This window comes from Rhipicephalus sanguineus, chromosome 2, assembly GCF_013339695.2.
Source record: "Rhipicephalus sanguineus isolate Rsan-2018 chromosome 2, BIME_Rsan_1.4, whole genome shotgun sequence".
Lineage (NCBI taxonomy): Eukaryota > Metazoa > Arthropoda > Arachnida > Ixodida > Ixodidae > Rhipicephalus > Rhipicephalus sanguineus.
The window spans coordinates 45117156-45143669 of record NC_051177.1 but is presented as its reverse complement, the minus strand read 5'-3'; the positions used below and the strand labels follow the sequence as shown (position 1 = coordinate 45143669).

The following is a 26514-nucleotide window of genomic DNA, read 5'->3' as shown; positions in this document are numbered from 1 at the left end:
AGCAAGCGCTGATAGGCGTGCATCTGTTATTCAACACATCACGCCAGTTCACGCGCCTTCTCAGTGGACAATGTCAGCACGTTTTCGTTAAACACACCAAACTCCCGCATTTCCTGCGAGCCAGCTCTGGTGCTTCGCACTCTCCGGCCGTCCGCGACTCCCATAATCGAGACACATTGCGATCAGTCCAAGACGCGTCGCGGCCGAGCACACCGGCGGCTAGCCTCTTCTTCGAAGCCCGTCCAGTCGTGCGTCTCCTCATTCTGCTGACGGCGTGTCGTTGCTCCTTCCCTCCCCGCGAAGCCGGAAGTTCTAACATCTCTTCCCGTAGCGACGGCGCCGCCGGCAGGAGTCAAGCACCCCCGTCGCTTCCTGTCTTTTCTTCGCGCCCGCAGCGTCTCTCTGTCGCCACCGCTGTTCGAGCTCGTCGTCGTTACCGTACAATGCGGCTAGCTCCTTCATTCTCTCATTTCGACATTGCTTGTTCCCCGGCACGGAGCCAACAATTGACTCTTCGCCTCCCCTCTACACACTATCCCAGATCCCGCTTCCCTATCGCCCCTACTTTCATCACAAACTCCGTTGCTCATTCGCTTGTTTCCGCAAAAACCCACCCGACGTTAGGAAGAGCTAGATTTCCCTCCTCCCCGCTTTCTTTTCTAAATGCTGAGCCGCAAAGGCTGCAGAATTAGCTTCTTTTTCCTCACCTTCGACGTCATCCCTCCCTTTCCCTCCCTCTCGCTGTCCATGGCTGAAGAACAGGAAAGTCCATCCGACGCGACGGGAAAACGCAATAAATCGAACCGAAAAACAACGACCACCGACAATAGGGAGGAGAGGAAGTTTATACCCCAGTACTTCCCTTTTCCCATTCCTTCTCCTATACTTACCCTCCCCGCCACCTCCCATTTCCCGCTTTGTCGCCCCGTTCTCGCGCGGCGTATATAAAAAAGAGCACCACCACACGGCGTCGGCTTCTTCTCCTGTTCGTGGTCGGGCTAGCGCGAAGTCCGGAAATCCTGCCTCACCACTGCTGGCTGCGTCGTTCAGGCTCAGGCTAAGCAAAAGCTGACCGAGATTGAGAAAAGAAGGGGAGTGTGAGCCTGGTTTCGAGCGCAGCGTTATGCCGCTTTTCTTCTCCGTCCTCTCTCCTCCCTATTTCGGTCCTTGTAGTTTCACCTCGTGCCTCGACTGTGCTCGCAAGTAGCAGTAAGATTCTGAAAGACCCATTGTTTTGCTTTGTTTCTTTTTATTCCTAATACCTTAGTATATTTGTTACCACGCCCCATAGCTCTTGATGCGTCAGCGCCGTTTCTATTCTTTATCGCTCGGGACTACTGGAGCGCGGGTCGTGACCGTGAAGAGCAGAGATATTGGCAGTGCCTGGTTCTTCTCCAGCAGCACACCCTGCCATGGAAGGACGAGTGGCCGATGGCGTTGGGAGGACGTTTATCGCATTCTTCCTCGATGCGCGCGAGCGAACGCCGAAGCCCGTATTTTTGACAAAGGAACGGGGCTTTTCCCCGTCTGATTTTGCGCTCTTGAAACTGTGGTCAAAGCAGGGCGTGTACGGCTTTCCCATCTAGATTTTTTTGGCCACACCGGCCCTCTTTCTGCGACCAATTCTTCCAATATTTCACATTTATTAAAGCAGAGGGTGGGAGGAGGCGTCGTTCGGGAGTGACAGCGTGAAGGAAGAACTCACAGAGTGCCTTATGATTCGCCTGAGGCAACTTGAAGGCGAAAGCCATCTTTTTTTTTTCCCTCTTCTCAGTCGATGCATTGATCCTCCCGCCTCCCGCTCCGAAAGTTTTACACTGCCTCCAAGATCGGAGGCATTCCAAGCTTTGTGCACCTCCCCGGGTTTTGCATTGCTTCCGTGATCGGCCTACCTTTTACCAAGCGACGAAGTCATGTGATGACGTCATAATGACGTCATATGGTGACGTCTTCACATGATTATTTTATGCATCACTCATAATGACACCGACGGTCAATTTTCGCGTTTGATGAGGCATCTAAGGCTCTCGCCTTAATAAGTTACCGCAATAAGGAGGCAATAGGGGCTAGTTGGTACGTCTTCATGATTGTGATGCGCTGCAGGTAGACACGGACCAGAATCACTCTGTGCGCATCACCCTGTGTTTTCTCGTTTTTTTTTTTTCCTGGTCCGTGTCTACCTGCAGCACATCACAAGCATGAAGTTATCTCAGTATTTCTCATGTGCCTAAATTAGACGCGCAGCAATATACACTTTGTTACTGTCTAGTCGAAGGCAGCAGTCCGTCGACTGACCTGTCATAAGGCACGGCGTCCCAAAGCAATGCAATAGCCATGAACAACGCCGTAATGAAGGAAGGGCTCCGAATAAACTTGAAATTCCTTCATAAAATTACCATGGACGACAGGACGGCAGCACTAGTTCAGTTCAAGATTGCAGAATCAGGTAGTACGGAGAGCGTACGTGGTGACTACCAGTGGACTCCTGGACTATAGCAGTCTACTCGCGCGAGAATGAAACAGAAAAAGCCAGCTTTCATCATTCATTTTCTTCCCCCTCGTATAGATGTTATAAAACTTAATACTGCGAAAATCTGGTATTTTGGTACATGTATTTAAGCGCACAAACGCACGGACGCGAGTGCTCCTATTCTCTCTCTTACTGCAATTTGCTCCATCGAGACGCGGCCACCACGGCAGGAATTCGTACCTGCGACCTCGTGCTCGGCAGCAAAATAACCATTAAGCCACTAGACGCGGCGTAACTTGCAGAAAACTAGATAAAAGAATGCGAGCTTAGATCGCCCGCCACGGGGGTCTAGTGGTTATGGTGCTCGACCGCTGACCTGAAGGTTACGGGATCGAATCCCGGCCGCGGCGGCCGCGTTTTCGATGGAGGCGCAAATGCTTGAGGCCCGTGTGCTTAGATTTAGGTGCACGTTAAAGAACCCCAAGTGGTCAAAATTTCCGGAGCCCTCCACTACGGCGTCCCTCATAATCATGTCGTGATTTTGGGACGTTAAACTCTAAAAATTAATATTATGCGAGCTTAGATCACGGCAAAGGCAAATAGCCTATTATGACACCTCTGTTTTGTGTTTTGTTCATTGCAAAGGCAATGAAAGTACTAACCTTCCGTCTATCATTATAATGCAGCAAGATAAGGCAGAAAAGTTTTCCCAGCTTTCCGCTTCGGTGCGTTCCCTGTCACATGGTCGTTGCTAGTTTAATACCTTAGCTACCGAGCACCTTGGCTTTTGTTATTATTCTCTGCCTTTAAAAGTAATTTTGATGTGTAGTGATTCTTAATTTATTGCTGACGTAGCTCAATTTTATCAGCGGACGTCACTGCCCGCTTTGCTTCTGTCACTTTATTTCAGAACAATTCCTGCCAACGAATCTTCGAATTAGCTTTTTTTTTTAAATACGTCTTTCCTTCGCGAATTACCGTTTCTTGAAAAAATATATTTTGTGTCCGTTTTTGTTCGGTCAATAGAAGAACCATGAAGTTAAACGCTCAAATTAGGTTACGGTGCGCCCAAACGCATACAGAAACAAAAAGAAAAACAAGCGCGGTTCGAGTGTTTTTAAGGCAAACGCATCAAACCGGCAGCAAAAACGAACAAGCGACAAAGCGGACGACTGAATTGGCTTGATGGGGCGCCTAATGCACCGTTGCTGTGAGAAACCGTCATGAACCGCTACAGAGAATCGACAATGGGACTGCCCTTTAGAGACAGCGTATACCTTACGTTTACGATATTGTTCAAACTCTTCTTTTTCTTAATGTAAGCTTAACAAGAGGGGACGCTGTTTCGTAGTGTTGACAATGCTTGGTTATAGTACCGTATAGAGATAATTAGGCAATGGTTAGTCGGCTGCCAGTGAAGCGAAATTTTCAATCTCCTCTGTGTACTATAGGCGAAGGTTGTTCGCCGGAGGGGCTCCTTTCTTGGATCGATCGCTTTGCACGGGATGTCATTTTCAGTGCCCTGGCCGCCGAATGGACGGACCAGCGGAAACTGGCGTGACAAAAGAAGCTTTTCGGGCGACCGCCAGCGCGCTTCCTCTTGTTATCACGTCTCCGTCGTTAGCGGGACGTCCGCAATTCTCTTCGAACGAGACAGGACGCCGGCAATGGAACAGTCGCTGCGTCAAACGATGCCCTTTAATTGGAGGACATAACTTCGGCTGTGGCGTACACAGAGTGTTTTCAGCTAACTGGACCCTAGTATTAAAAAAAAAAAACTATGCGCTGCACGTTTAGGATTGGCCCAGTATTGTTCTGAGCCGTATGCATCACGTCAATAATAATAGTTGTTGGGGTTTTACGTCCCTAAACCACGGCGCATTCTGCGCCGAGTGTTGCTAACGGTCTTTGCGGGTGTGACCATACCAAAAGAAAATAATAAACACGCGTGGCAATATGGTTATGAGGGACGCCGTAGTGGAAGACTCCAGAAATTTTGACCATCTGGTGTTCTTTAACGTGCGCCTATATCTATAGGTACACGGGCCTCTAGCATTTCGCCTCCATCGAAATAAAGCCGAAGCGGCCGGGATTCGATCCCGCGACCTTCGGGACAACAGTAAAACCACGAAACCAAGACTACCGCGGCGAACAGCAGTCGTTGCACTCCCTAATTGCCGCGGGCCCTCCGGGGAAAAGAACGTCTTCGAGTTAACAAAAATTGCTTAATTAACTTATTAATTAGTAACTCTAGCGAAAATTTTTTCGATACGAAAGCTGTATCACTTGTTCTGAAACGCAGGGGCATTTCATCTACGCTAACTTCCAATCCTCCAAGCTGGGTAATTAACAAGGATTGCTAAGTAACATTTAAAATATTAGCTCTACCGAAAAATATTCAATAGAAAAGTTGTAACGCTTCCACAACAGCGTCGGATTATTTCATCTATGTTAAGATAACTGCCCTGCTCGTTGTTTTTTTTTTCAGCTTTTCTTTAGAGTGCGCGAAATAAAAAATAAAAAAAAAACATACTTGGCGCAAGTTAGGTAAAACACGCGCCCTCAATACACGATGGCGTCGTTGAGCTTACTTGCGTCAATTCTACGTCACGCAAGCTGTCTTTCGTTCAAAGTGATGTGCCAGGCGTATTGTAAGCAGATATAATAGGAACACCCTGCTTTGCCTTTCGGTGTGTATGATAACTACGTGGTTCTCCGTTATGTCAGAATAAATTATCTATGAGGTAGTCGTGGAGGATATTAGAAAATGAACGACAAAGGGTTTGCGCGCATGGAGGCAAATATGTGCGAAAATGGGAGAGCTTTCTTGACGATTATTATTATTATTATTATTATTATTATTATTATTATTATTATTATTATTATTATTATTATTATTATTATTATTATTATTATTATTATTATTATTATTTCATACGCATGCACTAACACACCTGCAGACAGAAGAAAAAGATAGGGAGGGAGCAAGCTGGAAATTGCCACATGGAAGGGCACAACGCCTGCCTCAGGAGAAAAGAAAGAAAAAAGAAAATAGGAAGATAAACGAATGACGCCGACAAGGACAAAAGTAAGTAGCAACATGAAAAAAATGTCTATAGAACGCGACGCCCAATCGGTTTTCATGAACTGTTAGCAATGACGTAGCCGGGGGGGGGGGGGGGGGGAGGGCACACCGGGCCTTTCCTCCACCCCCTCCCCGTAATTTTCTTTTGCCATGGCATACAGAGCTCAAAATGACACTCGATCACATCTGCCTGCCCGACACCCACTCCAAATCAAGCAGGTGCCCCCCCCCCCCCCCCCCACACACACACGCAAAAAAAATTTCTGGCTACGCCTCTGACTGTTAGTAGGCCTCGATGGGCCTGGTCGCATCGAGCAGCACACCCTTTCGGAAACAACAATGTTCGAATCATCAATGTTCGTGCAGTTTAGTGTTTAGTGCAATGACTCTATATTCCTTGATTAGCAATGCCCACTGCGCAGCGAATGTGGGACACTCTAAAATGAGCGGCGAAATATATGTACTACCCTTGCTTGCAACTACAAACGATACGCCAATACAAAATGATCCACTTGGCTTACCTGTTTACATATCGAGTAAAAACCTGCTTAATCAATGTCATACAACTTCTATTATAAAGAAAGATCCAGAACACGTTAATATGCCTGAGGCATATTAACGCTTCACTTGGATACCCCTGACTGAAAGATATTCTAGAAGATAGAGCGCAATGTCAGTGCTGCACGGCAGGAACTAATGATGCAGTTCTCGTGGAACTAAATTGGATAAACTTCTATTGCCTGGCTTGAGAAAAAAAAAAAGAGAAATTCTTGTATTCAATGAGTTCTAGCAAAGCCCGCGATGTCTGGAGCACACACATACGATGCAGCTCAATTATATCACTCATCGCAATGGTCAGTGTCTTCAAAAAAGCGTTGAATCTCCTTCATTGTTCTGGGATGGACTTTTCATGTTGATATTCCTAGTACTTTGGCAAGTGAGAAAGTTCGATCTGAATCCATAAAACGGAGCTGCTGCTCGAGTCACTGTCAATATCCGATGCGTCATCTTTGTTCCGACCATGCTTGAATCTTACGAATGCCAAATTTCTTAGAACAGTGCGTTTTAGACCAATGAACTACGGGCAACAGACTATGAACAAGAGAATCACTTATGAGCGCAGAATAGAGTGCGCCTGCGTTCGATATATACCGTGGTTTATATGCATACTATAGCATATGTCAGGGAAAGATTTTTTCCCTCGGAAGCGGCACCGGGAATGGAGTGCTCCTCCGCACTTCCCACTGATCCTAATGGTGGGGGGACGCATTGTTAATCCGGTGATTACGAAGCTTGGCCGTGGGCGGTCGTCCATTCACGAGAACACGCCGGAAATCATCCGGGCTCATTGTGAGTCTGGCCACACAATCGTACGCTATGTAGTTGTGAGGCGCACTGACGCGCGGTGGTCGACCTATATGAGGAAACTGTTCTTGAGCAAGAGCCTCTCAGATGGCTCGTGCGTGGTGGCTTCGCGCATGGCAGTGTCCTCCACTGCTTCACCGAAGCCGAGCTCTTCAACAGCAGCGATCGTGAAGCATTGCACTTGCTATGAGTACTGCAGTGGCACTGAAATGAAATATTCTCAGATGTTCTAGCCGGCTTGTCGGAAACGATTCATTCAAGAAGGACGACTGCCGCAAGGTGTCTCGATCACGTGACAGTAATACGACACAAGAGAGCTAGAAATTGGGGCAATTTACATGGCGTCGAATATGAAAGTGAAGAGAGGAATAAACTTTAGTGATACGCTAAAGGTGATAGCTTATTAGTTCCACGCCTGGCTTGCTTCTCCAGGTGCTGGAGATGAAAACTCACAGGATCCCTTAAGCATTCGCCTAAGACGACTCGAAGGCGAAAGCCATCTTGTTATTTCTTCCCCATCTATCTATCTATCTATCTATCTATCTATCTATCTATCTATCTATCTATCTATCTATCTATCTATCTATCTATCTATCTATCTATCTATCTATCTATCTATCTATCTATCTATCTATCTATCTATCTATCTATCTATCTATCTATCTATCTATCTATCTATCTATCTATCTATCTATCTATCTATCTATCTATCTATCTATCTATCTATCTATCTATCTATCTATCTATCTATCTATCTATCTATCTATCTATCTATCTATCTATCTATCTATCTATCTATCTATCTATCTATCTATCTATCTATCTATCTATCTATCTATCTATCTATCTATCTATCTATCTATCTATCTATCTATCTATCTATCTATCTATCTATCTATCTATCTATCTATCTATCTATCTATCTATCTATCTATCTATCTATCTATGACTGTCTGGTCATGACATGAATAACGTGAAAATCCTGTCGCGTACGCCGTCAAACCCTTTCCTCCAGACAGGTATGCCACATACCCGTTTACCACGAACCGTGGTATACGGGTATGCGCCACAGGTTATTGACAGTTTATATCTACCAAAGAAGGGTGACAGCAGACATTGGTAAAAACCGACACCTGCAGCGTTGACCCGACGAATGCAAAGAATAAAAATCAGGATTTCAGCAGGAACCGAACCCAAGCATTTTGCGTGGCGGTCAGGTATTCACCACGGAGCCACGTCAGGTCTGGAAACTGCTTTAGAAGGAAACCCTGTGCAGCGTAATGTCGGTGCAACTTCAGTTGTGGTTGCAGAGCTGGTTTTATAATTTTATAACTAAGCAAAAAACATTGTATACGTACTCCTACGATGCAGGTATCATGTCAGCTTAACGTCACTTGTGGTTCCAGTGTTGGATACGCCTTTATAGCAGTCTAATAAACATTACATTTGTATTCCTACGATTCAGAAAGCTGTATTCAAGCGTTGGTCGATCCCGGAAAAATAAGCTAACGAATGTTAGGTATGACATTCGGATCATCGCACCGTAAAGTGCACTTCGTTTCGATAATGCTGGCGTATGTGCTATAACGTTAGTGCTGACGTTAAGTCAGATCATTAGTCACCCTTTAAACGCCAGTGTTGTCGTCGTGCCTGGTAACCCCACGATGTGCACGCAACTACTGCACTTACAAAGACACGTCGATCCACCTCGTAATGCTTGACTCAAAGGGAAAACATGCAGCATAGAACTACCCACTGGCTGCTTCGCAGGAAACCGATTCCCACAAGACATGGGCGGGAATCGCCCCAATTTTTTGTGTTGGACTGTTTGGTTTATGATGACATTTCGTGCAATCACGGGTAGGACCACGGCCGGACTGGAAAGGCGCGCAAACACTCTCGCGACTTTCCAGTCCGGCCGTGGTAGGACAAAGGACGGAAGAAACAACGAGAACGCGAGAAACAACGTCCTTTGTCATACCTGTGAGCGCTGCACGAAAATTTCATGACGAACACCGACCAGCTAGTTCAGCTTACCATCTTAACCTGCGGTTTATGTGCAAAACCTTGGAAAGAAACGGAATTATTGAACGTAACCGAGAACGATGCTTTACGAAATGAAAGCCGTATATACAAATTGCTAAAAAACCGCCCACCCCACCGAGCTCACTGGCTCGGTTTCTACACCGATGGACAGTTCTAGTTACTTCCGCCTTCATTTCCATCTCCCGTTATTAAAAAGAAAAACGTCACGTTTTCTCGTTAACTTATCCAATATGCATACATAAATTTAAACTTAGACAGGTAGACGAATTTCAATCTGCCCTGCGCTTCGAATTTTCTCCTAAACATCTATTGGCTTCCTTTTGCTTGTCTGTTGGCTTCGTATGTTTATAACCATCGTTATACAAGCATACACCCGGATATTCAGAGTGTCTGCTATATATCTGGTCAGCTTCATCGAAAATCAAAGTGCCCGAAGCGCCCATATTTAGAGTTTTTATTGATTTTGACCATTCGAGAAAACGGGAAATTTAAATCGCGATATCGCGTGCTTCATGGGTAAACGCGTGGGTTAATGATGCCTAAACAAAAAAAAAATTCATACGACCGGAGTCTCAGTTGCCCTTCACGGCTGTATGGACTGATTTGCGATGGTACTTTATGCATGGCTGCTATAGGACAATGTAATCAAATAATTCATCATCTGTCGTCCGTAAAATGTCCTTTCGTTTCCCATCTCCGGCAAAGTTTATTCTCGTGCCTGCTCCACATAGCACACGACACTGCGAACTCGCCATTGATAAAGGGTTCCTATAATGATACTTGTATGCACGTACGTTCGATTGAACGGCGGTTCGTGGACACTGCACGTCGACGTTGTGAAAACGCGCCAGGCGTCTTCAGACGCCTGGCGCGTAAAATGTCCTTTTGTTTCCCATCTCCGGCAAAGTTTATTCTCGTGCCTGCTCCACATATATGATTATTAAATGAAGGGCAATTTATGCCCAAATGCTTGTTTATACTATAACACTGAGAAACTCTCCGAAAAGACAATAAAATAACGGTGGCACGCAGAATATTCTTTAAAGGGGCCCAGCAACAGTTTTTTTTGAAACGCCTACATTGCTGCCGACCGCATCAACGCGTAGTGGCGCTCACCAGAACTATTGCGGGCGGAAATGACGAAGAAGAGCGCAGGCTTTTGATTGGATAGATGTAACGTTAGTAATCATGGCGTTGCATCACAGAAGGGGTTATTATTGGGTTTAGTTTTTCTTTAGCATGCTTTTTTCACTGAACACCAAATAGACGAACGATCTTATACTTTTTCAGCTTTAAAACTGCAGCGCCCGGCAAAGAATGCGCCGAACGCCACGGCGCTGGAGGAAACGCGCTGGGGACGCCCCAGGTGCCGTTGTTTGAAGAAACTGAAGGGAAAAAAATGTAAGAGCGTTGATATAGACGCCGTCGCAACAAGAAAGATGATTAAAACTGCAAACCATGATAGAGGCGTTCGCGATCTGCCTCGTTTCGCGCGCGCAGTTCACTCTTCATGCACCACATTGTTTGTTACTGTCGCAACAGCGTCATCATTACGTTGGAAAGAAGGGGCAACATTGCATGCAAGCTTCCCGTACGTAGGATCTTTCAGTTCATTAAGGTCCCTAGAAAAAACAAGTTTTACTTTTTTATCTAGGGACCTTACAGTTCATTTCACTGGGGCGCCATCAAACGTCACAGGGCGAGTGAAACGTGGTCAGGTCACCCCGCGAAAATCGAGTTGAGGGTGGGCCTCCCTTTTATTGTATTTTGAGTGTTTTAGGCTGAATACCTTCAGACTGGGGGCCCCTATCGCTGCCGTTTTTGCTGCACTAATCTCTCCAGCCTTCAGTCTACGCAACCCGCAAGTAAAAAATGTAAAATAATGAGGTCTGGAAAAGTGTTAGAGGGTCCCTTTAAGGCGTCTTCCGCCCGACGAGGCATGCGCCTGTGACGTAGCAGCTAGAGTAGCCGAGTTCTGTACTATATGCGACCAGAATTCCAATCCAACAGCATACTCATCGCGCGTGTGTGCATCAGACGTCACTTGCGGTCAGACAGGCCGTTTAAGTTGCAGATGGTATCCGCTGCTGCAATCTGCGGCGCTGACGTCACCTGAAGAAGCGCTATACGCGCTTAATTAAAAAAAAGAACATAAATCTACCTTTCGCTGACAGTAATTTAGAGATGACTAAGACAATGCACTCATTCCAACGATGTTGCCATAGTATGCATATACCAGCGTCAGGGCAATTGAAATCTTAATATATCTCGTATGGACTAATAATGACCAAAGTTTCGCTTAATGTCATTCAAACACGCTAGGGATACGCAAGAAGCGCTGCACTGCGCGACTATGTATATAGGCTTGTCGGAACTAAGCATCTTATTCCCGAATTGTAGCCCGTTTCTTTCCAGATCGTGATGGTATCAATGCAGAGACCTTTCTAGCTCACTCTAGTTATCAGCACACCCACATGCACTTCGGCCGAAAGCGAATCGTAGTCTCTTTAAGCTTCTTCTTTCTATATAAACGTGTTTTTATCATCGCCTCAAAGCCTCGTTGCACTTATACCGCATTTACGTGCCAGGAACGCCACAGAAAACAGAATTCAGCGCTATACAAATGCGACGCAAGGAAACTGGCCCATTCACAGATCTGCCCCGCTCTCAAGTTGAGCCAGCCGAACGACAGCGTCCAAACATGGTCACGGTTGAAAAGTACGCGAATTCGGCAAGCATGGGTATCCTGCCTGCCTGCCCGCTGGGTGAAAACATAAGAGAAAGGCGCTCGCGTTGGGGAAAAGCGCGAATCCCCTTAAGACCAACGCGCGTCTTCTCCCCTTACTCGAAACGAGAACAAACGTCCTACCATCTCCTAACGGGCTGCCATCGATTTCGCTCTGAGGGACGGACAAGCATCAAAAAGTAGCCCAGGTCTCCACTATTTTTACATCCTCGAGCGTGTTCGTATAGGGAGGCCCCCTTCCTATCCTTCTTCCCGTGGTGCCACTCATTTCTCCGCTTCCCTCCGCATCTGCTTTGTCGCTCGCTGTCAGCTCGCAAAACTTTTTTTCAGCCTGCCTCCGACATGGTTGCGTGGCAAACCCAATGGCCGGAAGAAAGGAGAAAGAAAATCCTCGCGAAACAAAGCTGCCGACGAATACAAGGCAATGCGGAAGGGCACAATGGCAGTTTGGCCTGTCTTGACGGATCTCGAAGTCTTTGCGCCGTCTCCATCGTTCAGCCCCTCCCCCCTCCTCCTTCTGCTCCCGCTTATATTTAGGTAGCGTTCCTAGCGTTTATTTTCTGTACTTTCCTTAGCACTCGCTGGGGTCTACGGATTCATTCGTTTTGCTTGAAAACGAGGACGTCGAAAGGCCACTGGGAGAAGAGAATTTGGCCTGCCGAAAAGGGGGCCAATCGCCTCCTCTAGAGGGCAGCAGCAGCGGTAGTGGTGGCGGGGATATAGGAGAAATTGGGAGAGGTGCCGGCGAAACCCTCAGGCAGAGAGGACGAAGAACAAAGAGAGAAGCAGTGGACGAGGAAGAAGAAGAAGCGCCGGACGGGAAAAGGCGGCAGAGGGCAAAGCGGGCCTCGTGTCTCCGGAATACTGATCACTGCGCGCGGCCGGGGTCTAGGACAGCGCGAGCCTACAAATCCTCGCAAGACGAAAAGCTACTTGGCGCTGCGGGCCCAACCGACGTGGACTCTTCCCCATCCCGGCTCGCCCGCCACCGCCTTCGTATAGGAACAGCCCCCTCTTTCGATCTCCTTCCCCTCGCCCCGTCTCTGGAGCTTCTTTTTTTGCCACCGCGTGGCTCAGCCGGACCGGAGCGTCGCTATTGTGTTCCGGCACCCGGGGTCCGGACGCGCCTTGATTCGCTAAAACCCCGGCCCGTTTATCTCGCGAATCGCGACCACCAACGGCCGCATTCAAACCAATTCGCGGTCATAATGTCGCAGTGCCACCCCCGCAGGCCCTGGACAGGGCAAGCCGCGCGAAGCCACCTGCAGCGTAAAGTCGGCAAGTTTTCTTCTTGGGCCGAGAAGACGATGCCTGGTTTATTGTCAAAAAACGGGAAAGGCTCTCTGTTTAAGTGGTTTTCGCTACGAGCCCGTAGCGTCTCTTTTTCACACTCTTCCTCAGTCGCATACGTGATCGTTTTTTATTGCGCCATTCAAGAGCTTTTTTTTTTTTCTGGGAAGGGGGGGGGGGCAACAAAGATATTCTTGAATCACTGCGGATTGAGGTAGTGAATTTCCACGGACGTTTGGCGTAATATTCCAAAGGCGCTCAGAGTTTACTGGTTTTGCATAACCTTAAAAGGCCCGCTCCGCGAATAAAATGTTTAGTGCTTTCAATAAATACGGCATGGATCAATCTGTATAATGAAATGAAATGGACAGTGCGTTCAATAACCATGAAGTGCGGCCTTCATAAGAATAATTGGTGGGGTATTACGTCACAAATGCACGGCACTAATTCATTCATTCATTCATTCATTCATTCATTCATTCATAACGCGATATCGCTATATATTCACGATGTCAGGTTGCAAAGCGTTTTGCATTGTCACAATATGGTCGTCACACTTGACAACTAATCATGCAGTTATATACATTGGCAGCTCTGATCGAACTTCTAAACCAATTTGTAGCGCAGGAAACACAGACACTAAAAAATAAGACACGAGAAGACATACTAGCGCTAGTGTCTTATTCTTGTGTCTGTGTTTCCTGCGCTTAAACATGCAGCTTCTGCATGTTCTGCATGCAGCTTCTGCAAATTCTGCAGCTTAAAACATAGGCGTCCTGTCTGAACATTCGACTGGGATCGTTTTTGCTACCGAAAAACAATCGAAAGCACGAAAGTATATATCATTTTGATTATTTATTTATTTTATATCTTATTTGTTGTCCGAAGACTGTCTCCTCTGTCCATTGGTAATGCGCGCGTGTGCTTGGCTAGCACTGTCGTCATCGCTTGCGTTGCGCGCGATCACCGTCACCAATCGAACTAAATCAGCACAATATATAGACTCCCAGAGGTATTTTGCGTAGCTATCATCCTCAAAAGTAACACCCGCTGTGCTATCTTAGCACGTAAGGTGTCACGCTGCTAAGTTCAAAGACGCGGGTTCGATTCCCAGCCATGGCGGCCGCATTTCAATGGGGTCGAAGTGCAAGAACACCCGCTTACTTAGATTTAGGTGCACGTTAAAGAACCCCAGAAGGTCGAAATTAATCCGGTGTGCTCTCCTACAGCGTGCCTCATAATCATATCGTGGTTTTCGGCACGTAAAAGCTAAAACGTTATTTAAGTGGGTCACGTACTCCCCGAGTCTTCGGACCTAAAAAGGCCATAAATATTGATATCCCTACCGACTACGACTACTCTCGTTTTCATTTCCTTTTTCTTTGTAATTTAAAAATCCTGCCCTTAGGCTTAGCACTACGTGATGTCATAAATACGCATAGAAATTTGCTTCGTGTATGATGTCTAACAATGAGCGGTGGAACGGCCCGTGAATCCAGCGTTCAGGGTCGGATGGTCGGCCAGGCCCGAGGCCTGTTGCACGGAGGTGACGAAGACGGCCTAAATGCGGGCCTGTGGTTCACAGCAAGTGTGTCACAGTCCCATTGCGGATTGGGGCGCAAAAAAATGGGCACGATGCACCATATGGACCGCGATGCTGTTGCGCTTAACAGAGCGGTCACATACGGGGTCCTCGGCTATTTATTTCTTTGCTCTAGCAGAATACATTTGATTACTTCAATGCATAGACCGGGCTAGCCGATAAGATTCTTGATCCTTTGAAAAATTTCGAGCTGTGTATCAATTCTTTTATCCAGGAAGCCAGTGGCATTCATAGATAATTAGTTTAACTGAACTTAATTGGAGGCATCCCGCACGTAACAAAATTAAATACTGACAAAGAAGTGACGAATCAACTCACCTTTATGATGTGAGGAGAGCTTGTGACAGCCAGTTATCCTGGCATGGCTTGACGGGCGAAGAGTCTTCCCGCAGAAGCAGGGCAACGGCGACGCTTGTTGCGTCAAGAACAATTTCTTAGCATTGGTTTACAAAGCCAGCCTGCGAACCATGCGAGCGCCACCTGGAAAACGGTAAACAAATGGACAGTTGTTTGTTTTACTCGACCTTGTAGACAAATCAGTTCTGCAGAAGTCAGCAACAGGGCGACAAGTTCATCAAAATCAAAAGAAATTCCGGCGAATTTCCCCGAATTCGTAGGGCGCGAAGCATATACGATAGATAATGAGGTAGACGCATTGTAGTGCGCGTGTATTACTTCATGACGCTGCTATAAAAGGGCACAGCCAACTTTTGCCAACAGTGGCCGACATTAAGCTAACAGTTAGCTGGTAGTAGAACAATACTATAACGAACAGTTAACTGATATTGGGCGAACATTATTCTGTGCAAGTATTATGTGAGTGAATGCGATAAACTACTTTACACAGTCTTTATACAATCCCTGAAGTATCACAGGGACATAAAATGCTTCGGTGTAAGTGTGTTCGAGCGTATAGTACCTGATTACTCAAGAAGTGAGTGCCTAATTCCATCCATACTTTCATCGCTAGATGTAAACGTAATGAGGGGAAAATTCTAAAAGACGCATTATTTCTTACACAAATGATGGAATACAGCCACGAAGCGATGTAAAAAAAAAGCTATGTTAAACAACGAAGGGGCACACTTTACGCAACTTACCGCTTCCAAAACGAAAACACAAAAAAGAAAGAAAGCGAAAGAGCTTCTCAGTGGTAAGTATTGCTTCACGTATTTCTTTGTTCATGCATTTCATTTATTAACTATTGGGTGGCCAGTCCTCCTCGGTGGTACGGGCCTAAGCCACTTTTCCGCGGTTACAACAAAACAACGCGACTGATTTCGCGTGTCGAGAACCGCGACCAGTTTAGCACTACGCAAACATGAAGAAAGCAACAGCACCTCTCAAATGTAAAACTCTCGAAAAACGAACATGGCGGCATGACGGATTCGTAGAAAACGAAAATTAGGCGATGGCGAACCGATCGCAAATTAAGACAAGGCACCGTCCGCGGCGTTACGACAAGTCCCTCGATATGTGTGTGTGTGCGGCGATAGGGAGAGATTCTCAACGATGAGTGACTTTAAGTCAGGGTGCTTTACTTATCTATATATAAGAAACATCACACGCCACGCACTCTCTTCTCTGCGGGCCTTCTCGTGTTTACGCGCGGTCGTGACTGATTTGACACCGGAGAGGAAAATTGCGTGCTATCCGTTTCAGCTCTGTCGCCAGGAGGCGCAGTGCCGCGCTCCGTCACCGAGCGTCGCTGCGCGCTCGGTGCTTAGGTGCGCCGGTATTTTTTTTTATTATTATTATTATTAATATTATGTCATCCAGTTCATGGTCTAGTATTCGTCAGACACTACGGGAAAGACGTAAGAAGAACTAAACTGGAAATAAAGCACCAAGAAACGCGAAACGAGTAAACAATAACTAGCTTTATACCATAGTGGCGCTCCGATGGGAGTCGTGTGTGTGTGTATATATATATATCATACCGCGCGCCACTGTATTAGGTGGAGTCGTCGGCATGGCAATCCGCGGACGCTCTCTCCAGGGAAATACGATGCATCCGACGACGATGCGTCGTTTTCGTGGACGTAATTATGAGCGATGCGCTTCTCTCATTCTGCGAACCGCGGGGCAGGAAAAAAACCTCAGCCCACACGAGGATCACGTAATCGCGAACACTGAGTCGGTTTGGTTGTGTTTGTGGTAACGGGAATGAATGGAAAGTAAAAGTAAGAAAGGAGAAGGCGAATCAGCCACGAACGAAGGAAAGAGATGTATAGAAGAAAGGAGATTCCGCACTATACTCCTCGCCTATGTATACACATTCGCGGCCGTTCGCTGGGAGATAAGAAGAAATGTGACAACAAAAGAAAGGAAAAGAAAGAAACGTGACTCGTTGAATATGCCACATAATTTTTCATTGTAATTAGTCGTATGAATATACCGATGCAGTGTCTCGATATTGATATCTCCGTATACGACAAAGAGAAAGAAAGCTCATTAAAAGCATAGTTAGCCAGCGAATATCCGTGTTCTTTCAGCTATTCAGGAAATGGGATACGGTGCGTCCGGGCTTTCAAAGCGTAGCCTCTCTTAAATAGTGCGTCATTGCACAATGACTCGTATTTACGCAGAGCCACTGCATTGGGAAATAGCACAGCTGCATTATCAGGCTCTATCATACAACCAGAAACAATGTACCACTGCGTTCCGCCGTCGGCAAACGAAACAGGCGCAAGCGAATCAATTATGGATATGCGCCAATATTCGGAGAAAACGACTCGATGAACCGCTGAGCGGACAGCGACAATGTTAAATGGGCCCTGCGACACTATTTATAACACGGTCAGGAAACGCTGCCGATAGGTAGTCGAGGATTGCCTCAACGTGTGAGCCAAATGTCATAGCACTGCACGTGACGAGGAATTTCCGGTTACGCTTTAAAGACAGCTATCGAAAAGACAGCCACGCAATCAGAAACTGTACGTATATATACGTGGTTACGTGCACCTATCGCTGAAGTGTTCCGTTAGCCTCCGTCGCTCCCTCTCAAACTCTCCACCCCTCGTAGATAAATATTTACCGTCGACGTTTAAACCAAAAGTGCTGGAGACGAGATGCGTTGTAGGAAGCAAGAAACTCTACGATCATGTTACGTCACATTCGCGCAAATACCGAGAGATACGGTATCCGGGAAAACACACATCACTGTTCGGCTCTCGCGCTCCATCTTTCGTATAATTTTTTTAAGCTTCTTGTTTTATCTTCGTTCTATATTCTTATATCTAGCATATTAAGAAATTCCTCTCAGTTTCTTTTCAGTTTCATGAACAGCCGTGTGCACGCTGCTATTCTGTAACTGGTTCCGCAGCTCGAGCCCGTTCTGCTGACCCAGGGCTTCACCGAACGTGACGAGGAAGTTGAAACAGTTGCGCGTATAAGGCCCCAGCACTCGAGCGTATACGGACACGTATTTCTACACTCAGCACCTCCCCAAACTCAAACACACAAAAGCTCTAAGCCGCATGAAGAAGAGAGAAGACGATTTAACGAAACCAAAAACGGATACGTTGTTTCTTTCGCTGCTCTGGTAAAGCCGCAATGTCAAGCTGTAAACGCGGTGTTAACCAAATTCCGCGTTATATTTTCACGGTAAGTGTGAGCGACTCCGGACTTCCTTTATTCGAAAGAAAGAAACTGAGACGGAATAAAAAGCGAAGCGCTTAGTTTCGCCTGCTCCCAATCGCGCTCTGTAGAACAATTGGGAAGAATCTCATTCTCCTCACGTACAAAGGTGGAAGCGTGTCTCTTTTTTCTTTATTTCTTTTCTTAAGCGAAACAATACGAAAGAAGAAGAGGAAGAAAGAAAGAAAGCGGGCATGGCGACTGTCGGTGGCGCGAAGAAAACAAACAGCGCGATGACAGCCGCGCGATCCCAAGATCGAACACCCAAGCCGCGCCTCGCTTCTCCGCATTATAACACACGAACCGCGCCGCTTCGTCCCCGAGGCGAGCCTTGCATTTTCGGGCAAACGCGTCTCCCCGGATCGCACGCGCGCTGCGCGAGACAAAGACGAAATCGAGAAAGACGGAGCGCCGTAATATCACAAGAAAAACAGACAGAAAGAAACACGCACGAAGGTGTCGGGCACCGATAAAGCCCGTGAAGTGAATATAACAAAGAAATATAATAAACGAATGAGAGAGCCTAGGCCAAAACTAGAACGCATAGTGGTTGCTGATCTTGTTGCAGAAACACTGAGACTCGTCTTTCGCCAACCCTCTTTGCTTCGTTCTGTTATTTTCATCTCTTCTTCTTTTCCTATTCTCAGTGTCTAGGGAGGATCAAAAGCTGAGGAGCTCGCTCTGGTCCCGGGGCGCTTTGCACTCTTGGAGAAGAAGAAATGAGAAAGAAGCAATAATCCATAACAAGGGGGCAAAAGGAGGAATTTATATATCGAAAATAAATGAGAGAGAGAGAGAGAGAGAGAGAGAAGCGGGGTCACATAGATAGATAGATAGATAGATAGATAGATAGATAGATAGATAGATAGATAGATAGATAGATAGATAGATAGATAGATAGATAGATAGATAGATAGATAGATAGATAGATAGATAGATAGATAGATAGATAGATAGATAGATAGATAGATAGATAGATAGATAGATAGATAGATAGATAGATAGATAGATAGATAGATAGATAGATAGATAGATAGATAGATAGATAGATAGATAGATAGATCTTTTTTTGGGGGGGGGGTTCAACCAGCCCTTCCGTACGTTCGTGCGTGCGTTTACATGTGTGCGTGTATAATATACCCATGCAAAATCAAAAATAAACGAGGGTGGCTACGCCAGTGATAGATATAGAATAGACGGAAGACGAAAGTGACACATCGGAACTCGAGAGAGAAGAATGCTCGCAGCCGCTAGCGAACAAGCAAAACGGAGGCCGTGTGCGCGTCCGCGCGAATTGCCCCGAAGTATCTAGTACACTGTACCCCGAAGCCAGCGGGTAAGTCACACCCAGTCGTCGTTGGCGCCGCTGTCGCGTCAGCTTTCCATCTGAAAAACAGTTGGCAAGCAATCCCTCCCCACTTTTCTTTTTCTTCGCGACACCGGAAGGGGAGCGCGCGCGCGATCGAAAGAAATAAGAAAAAAGCGCCAACGAGGCGGACTTCGAAGTGCTCCTTGCACCTCGTGTGAAAACAGCAAACTCTGTAAAGTACAACGCAATAAATGAAGCCGGATAGACGAAACAAAAAAGAACAGGACGGAAAAAAGACTGGCGGCCGGTATAGTGGCAAACCTGGCGATCCGAGAAGGGCAGGAGGGGGGACGCCCTTATAGGATGGCGGCTTATTTTACCGCCTTATCGACTTTCGCGCGCGCACCACGTGTTTACCTGTCCGACGTGTGTTTCTGACGCTTTCTTCTTTCTTTCATTCGTTTGTTTTTCACCTTCGTCGCCTAAACTTCTGGCTCGGAAATGAAAGAAACAGAAAAACGGACAAAATGTTGTTCATGCGAGCGCGGCATCCCATTTCTCAGCCCCTACTTTCCCTCGTTATTCTTTTATTTCTTTTTTCCTTTGTTCTTTCTTGTGGACATCGTTGGCAATTCGGGGGAGGTGTGCCCTCGGGTTATACAATAGACGACTTTGTGAAGACAGAGGGTAGCGGGAACAGCGCTCGTTTATAGGCGTTAAAAAAAAGAAAAGAAAAAAGAAACTTCAATGTGTGTGAGTTGACTGCCAGAAACGAACCAACAATTCAAAACACCAAAACGAGGAAATGCGCTAAGCGCGAGGTCCGCTAGTGTAAGGTTTAAAAAAGGTACTGAATGAAAAATAAAGGGAAGCCGGACTATTAAGGGAGGCCGTAATGTCCGCAGACCTTGAAGGCAAGATCAGCGTTTAAAGGGCAACAAAGGAAGAAGCAAAATATCCGGGCGTCTGTGTCTTCCATTATGTGTTGACCAATGGCAAGGCCATTTTTCCTTTTCGTTCCATTCCCGCTACGCAGGGCGAATGCTCCGAGACCTGTTTTTTCGCTATTAATTTTTTGTGAAGTTGCCTATACTCTTTCGATGCTCCAATTCAAAGGAAAATGCCTCCGGATACCGTATTACGCCAACGGCTTTCCACTCCGCCCTCGTTCTCCTGCCCTTAAATGACGCCGGATGCTGACTTTTTTTTTTCCTTCTTTATTGAATTTAAGATGGAGTTTATTTTGCCCACCCGCTTAGCCCGGTGCCCGTTTTCGTCGAAAAAGCTGCGCAGTGAAGCCGTAAAAAGAATGGCAGGGAGGGTAAGTAGCGGTCTGGGGGTACAGGATCAATGCCTCGTCTAACCCGTTCCTTTGACTCCGAAGCTAGAAGGCTATATATGAACTGAGATTCGGCGAATGAAAACGGGGCTGTCGGGGTGGCCAGAAATGGAATTCGCCCATCTATACGCATTCGCTTCTGCGCAAGTTATTATTATTTTTTTTTTTTTGGGGGGGGGGGGGGGGGGGTGAGGGTTGGTTATCAGCCAGGGCGTAGATCCCTCCCGATCATTAGGGAGCTTTACAGCAAATATCTCATCTGGGCCCCCTTTTCACGCCGGATCTTACACGCCGTAGCGGTAATCTGAGATGACCATTTATGGTGAAGGCTTCAAACCGATAGGTATGCAAAGCGTAGCGCAAGCAAAGCATGTGACAGGTGCTAGCTCTCTCTTTGTTAATGAATACGTATTGCAAGCATTCTCAATATATTTTCCCCGTGATCCACATTTCGTATTACTATTATCATCAGTGTATACAGATATCCAGTTTCAGTGAGCACGTATTCCTAAGGCGCAGCACTTCTCTTCAAAAACGATTTTCTCACAGACGCAAGACATTCCAAACGATGCTGAATTACCGAAGCCGCTATGACTTCCGTATGGGAGATCACAGCGATGTGGAGGCGTCCATTTACGCATTTGCCGTTCTCAATACATATTCCGCATTCCTTTAGAATACAATCTCACAAGTCTCGAGCCCTATGAGATCTGCTCCCATACTATAGCACTGATAAACTCTAGGTATGCTACGAGAATCGTAAGCAGCCGCGAGCTGCGGAACCGCCAGTTCCGGTAACAAATTCACACACAAGAGTAGAGGTACCTGTTCAATAGTACATCGATATCGATGGTTCTCCGTTGATTCGTGTATCGCCAGTACCTGTTAATCTACAGGACGCACAGAATCGGGTGTGTGGACTCTCTTGGAGATTCTATATTGAGTCTGTCCTGCTGTGTTTGCATCAAAAGTGTCCTTGAATCGCGTCTAAATAATGAATAAGTTGATGTTGTGCGGGTTCGCCGCAGTATCAATGCATAAATGAACTTGTAAGCTGAAGCGTATACGATAATGCCACCAGCTGGTGCACGGATGCAGGCGTGCGGCTGTCATTAAATGTGGGCACGAACCTTTCGAACGCTAAGTTTTCACAGGAGCACTAAAGAAGGCGGCCAAGTAAATGGTGGAGAGTAATTTCCGATACGGCCATCGTCAAAGAGTGCCAGGTCAACGCAATTGTCCTTCGATCGTCTGAGTCGATGCAAGCGAACCGGCGAGGATCCCCGCTGGAATAAATTATAAGTACACACTTCACGTGTGCGCATATACGTAGTTTCAGCCAGTTTCTGAAACCAAAAGAAAAACGACTCACAAAAGGAAAACATTCATTTGTCCGAATGTATGCACTATCGTGATCAATATGAGCTGGAACACCGAAGTCATGTTTATTCAACTATTACTTGTAATGCACCGATATGAATGTGACGTGATGATTTGCCAGAGATACCTATCTGCTTGGGCATTTATTGTCACGAACACTGTCGCGCTTGCCAACTGTGTGTTGTCACTAAGACCTTTAAAAAGCAATTTCAGTGTTCCACTTCACATTGCTCATGACTATACATGCTAGTCGTTCGCTTACAGCTAAGACCAAAAAAAAAAGGAAAAATAGCATTAGTCAAGTAAGCTGACCGGTAGTGGAGAGTTGTTGCTACGTAGACCCAACGTCCGTGATGCAATTCATGCGAAGGGAACCCCTCTGCGTCAAGTAAAAAAAAAAACAACAACTGAAGCGGCGTTCTAATCTGGCGTGAAACTTCACAACTTGTAAGCCTTTCAAAACCTTTGTCGATCCGCTTAAAAAAACGAAAACAACAAACAAATAATATGCAGAAAACAACACCAGAAGCGCGGAAAGACATTGCCGTATTAAGGCATATTACATTCTTCTTGCTGCCAAAATAAGCCCCTATTTACTGATTTTACTACACGTGCTCTATTCCTTTTAAATCTAACAAGCAATCCAAACTTTGAAGAAAAAACTGCGAAAATTACCTTTTTGCATCTTTTCAATGACCTCTATACCTCGATTCTACTTCCATAGGTCGACGTAAAATGCAATACTAAAGAAAAGAAAAAGCCCCCAATCGCTTGCTTTGCGCTGCGCGTTTCAGTATGCGGGCCACGGCCTAAAGCTGCTCAATGCGAATCAAGATGTAATTTCGCACATCGCTTCGTCCTTCTCACAAATTGAGACACACGGAAATACATATATGCACGGTTCCTGATCATATTCTTGTTTTTGTTTTTTTCCTCGTCCATTGCACTCCGTACGTTCGGCGATGAAATGAGCATAAAATGCGCGAGCGTCTCGTGCACGTACCAAGCAAAAAAGAAAAAAAATCATCGACCACGGAAATAAAAGACGACGACCACGTCAGGGCAACCTCTATTTCCTTTCGATGCCAAGCGAAGCGCGAACTCGTGCCTCTCTCGGTCTCAATTTGCATCCGAAGCGTGTTTACCGGTGCGCTCTTCCCGATTTTTCCTCCTCTCAACCGGAAAAATGTAATAAGGAAAGGGGGGAGGGGCCTTAACCTCGCCGCCATCTGTTGTTCGAACAGCGCTGGCGCGGAGCCGGTTTTGCATGCAAAAAGCCTCTCCAAACTGTACTACAAGCAAGGAAGCGCATTTCGCCTCCCCCTCCTCCTACCACTTCTCGTCTCACTCATTCTCTTTCACCCTTTCCAGGTTCCATCTTAAGAATAACAAACGCGCCGCAACACGCGCTAGCTTCAGACCGTGAAAGATCAGTCGCGTTTCGAAACGATCACAGGAGGTCGCTGCGGAAGCACATCATCGTCGGCTCGAGCAAAATGGAACGTACGCTGCGAAGGAAAACAAACACACGCGCGCGGAAAAAAAATCGAGGAAAAAACGGGAGTACAAAGGGGGAGGAAACGTTGTGTACGTTAAGAAAGAAAGAAAGAAAGAAAGAAAGAAGAAAGAAAGAAAGAAAGAAAGAAAGAAAGAAAGAAAGAAAGAAAGAAAGAGTTTGCCTGGACGAAGACAAAGCGGGCGACGCAATGCAGCAACTGTGTACTACGAATAAACAATGTTCGTTGTCACCCCCCCCCCCTCTCCCTTTTTCCCCGACAGAAACTTGTTTTATCTGTCCACGTTCGCCGGGTCAGCCATACGGCCCACATCTGGCCCGCTTCGCCGTTTCAAGATGCGACGGGAAGTGCTTTTACATCGCGCCTACGCGTAACTCCTCCTCTCTCAGATTCCATCTGTTTGCGCAGTAAAAGAGAGAGGGAATGCCGGTGAACGATAACATAAAAGTAAACGGCCCCTCGAGACAGAAATTTAACGCGAACTAGACTTCGAACGTAAAACGTTCCTCGTGGCGCCTTTTATCCTCAAGCCTGCTCTTCTTTATGGATTTTTCTTTCTTTTGCTTCGTTTAACCAGGGAAGCCAGCCGAAGAGGCCTAATTCGCTCCCATAGCTCGAGCGACATCTGCAGGACGGGAGACCGGCGACATCAAGCGCACCTGCTGCTTCCACAATGAACGCCGCCTAGCGAGAGCCCGTGCTGTACTTCCCCTCGCCCAGACTACGACAACCCCTTTCGCATGGCGCCACTTCCATGTTATTTCCTTGTTGTCTTCTTCCGCACAGACACTTGCGACGGATCCTCATGCTCTCCTTTTCTGTCGACATTCTCCGAAGTGCCGCGAGCGGCGAGATAGCCCGCTGCTGTTCGCTCGCTTCCAACACACGCCGCAGACCCGGTTCTATAGCGAGGCCGAGTCGATCGCTTCTTCTAGGCACGCCGTGAGGACCATGACTTTGTGAAAGCTCACGACGGATGCCGTGAGGGTTTGCTGGTAACACATCTTCAGTAGCTTTCCTTGTCGCGCCAATAAAAGAGACTACAAATGTAGGCACACATGGGCACAGAGGGCGCTAACTTCCAACAATGGTTTATATACATTAAGAAAAAAAGCTACAAGAAAACTCCCTGAAAATGTGTGAGAGCGTTGGGAGACACGTTTGTGCCTCGATTACAAACCACGGCTACTAGATATGTTTAGCCTCCTCCCCGACTTCCCCCATTTCCTCTCAAAATTCACCCCTCTCTATCCGCGATGCGCAGCGCCTATAGGGGCGCCACTGAAAGCCGCGTAGCGGCGGCCGTTGGAACCGCTGGTGGGTCGCGTAGCAGACGCTTCATTTGCGCGTGTGCGATTTGTCGCTTGTGCGCGTCCCAGATAATTACTTTTGCGGCGATAGTGTGCGCAAAGGAGCCACACTTTATAATAGTGGACACGTGTCCGATGTCAAAGCTGTGTGGGACGACAATGTACGTCACCATACGCGCCAAGTGTTTGCCACAGACAAGCGTCAACAAGCTTCCCTACGAAGTGGAGCTCATCGTAAGTACACCGCCTTCGTTATAACGTCGCGATCAATAATACCTGCATGCGTTGACGCGTGAACCAACGTTTTTTCTCGACACAGTAGCTTCGTTTACGTGCCATGTGTTTATAGATTTTGAGGGCGCGCTGTCGCACCAGCGTATAGATTCCACAAGTGCGGCCATGCGAATGGTCAGCGTTGGTAAAACTTTGAAACCAGCACGATAAACTTGTGAAAAAATAAACGATACACTTGTCATCATCGGTGCAGAAGCGCACAGCGAACATTCTGCACCGATGATCGCATTCCAGTGCCATCAATAAGTAGAATGCAGCCGATTTCGTCCAGCACACGTGTGATTCCGCGGCGCTTTTGTAAAGGAGCCGTCACCTTTCCCGCATTCTCTGGCATTGCGCTTCGCGCCATTCGTTTTTCAAGAGGCGTCGCGTCTTATCACTAATAACAACCTCATGTGCATTGTAGCGTCTACAATGCAGGCGAGGCGACCAAGTGTAAACATAGTAGCGTTTGCTGAATACGTAGTGACATAAATGGAGAAATAAAAACACGTTCTAACACTGCAGTAAACAAAGCGCGATTGCTTACTTTCTACGTCGTACAGCCGCAATCCACCGCCGCCATCGCTCTCGCTCATGAAATAGCACCGGAAACCTGTAGAAGTGCGTTCATGCAATTTTTTGTGTGTTTGAGCAGCCGACAATGCAGCAGTTATTTTTCGACATCGCTGAGGCCCGACAGAGTCGTTAAATCACACCGAAAACACATCCATCCGTGCACTGGCGTAGACGCTAGCGGGAACACTGCTCGCCGGGATCCGTCAGCGCTTCCGAGCCGTGGCGGCAGATGGCGTCGTCGGCGCTTTGCGCACCGCCTATAGTTTCGCAATCGTTGAACGCGGCACGGTCAATCTTTCTGACAAGCAATGAATTGAATAAATGGGGAAGGCGACGTACAGGCCACGGGCGAGGTGACCAAACTTTGAATCGTGCAGCTGAAAAACTGCAGTGCGTACCTCCTCAGAAGCGTCATCCGGTTCTACCCTACATACAGAGCTTATTGCCTGGGCTCAGTCTCAGTGCCGCGCAGGCATCCGAGATTTGCAAGTGAATATATACACGCAGACATGCATACAAACGCACGCCCGCAGTACTTAAAGGGTGGTCTAACGACCCCCCCC

General features: G+C 46.8%; 1 protein-coding gene across 1 annotated transcript in view; it reads right to left on the bottom strand.

The window, feature by feature from the left end:
* The window catches only part of LOC119382849 (leucine-rich repeat-containing protein 24), a 266364-nt gene that overhangs the window by 75183 nt on the left and 164667 nt on the right, over positions 1 to 26514 (bottom strand). The window contains exon 2 of the mRNA XM_037650727.2: positions 14924 to 15085. The gene's annotated coding sequence lies outside the window, so the exon portion shown is untranslated. The remainder of the gene's footprint in view (positions 1 to 14923; positions 15086 to 26514) is intronic.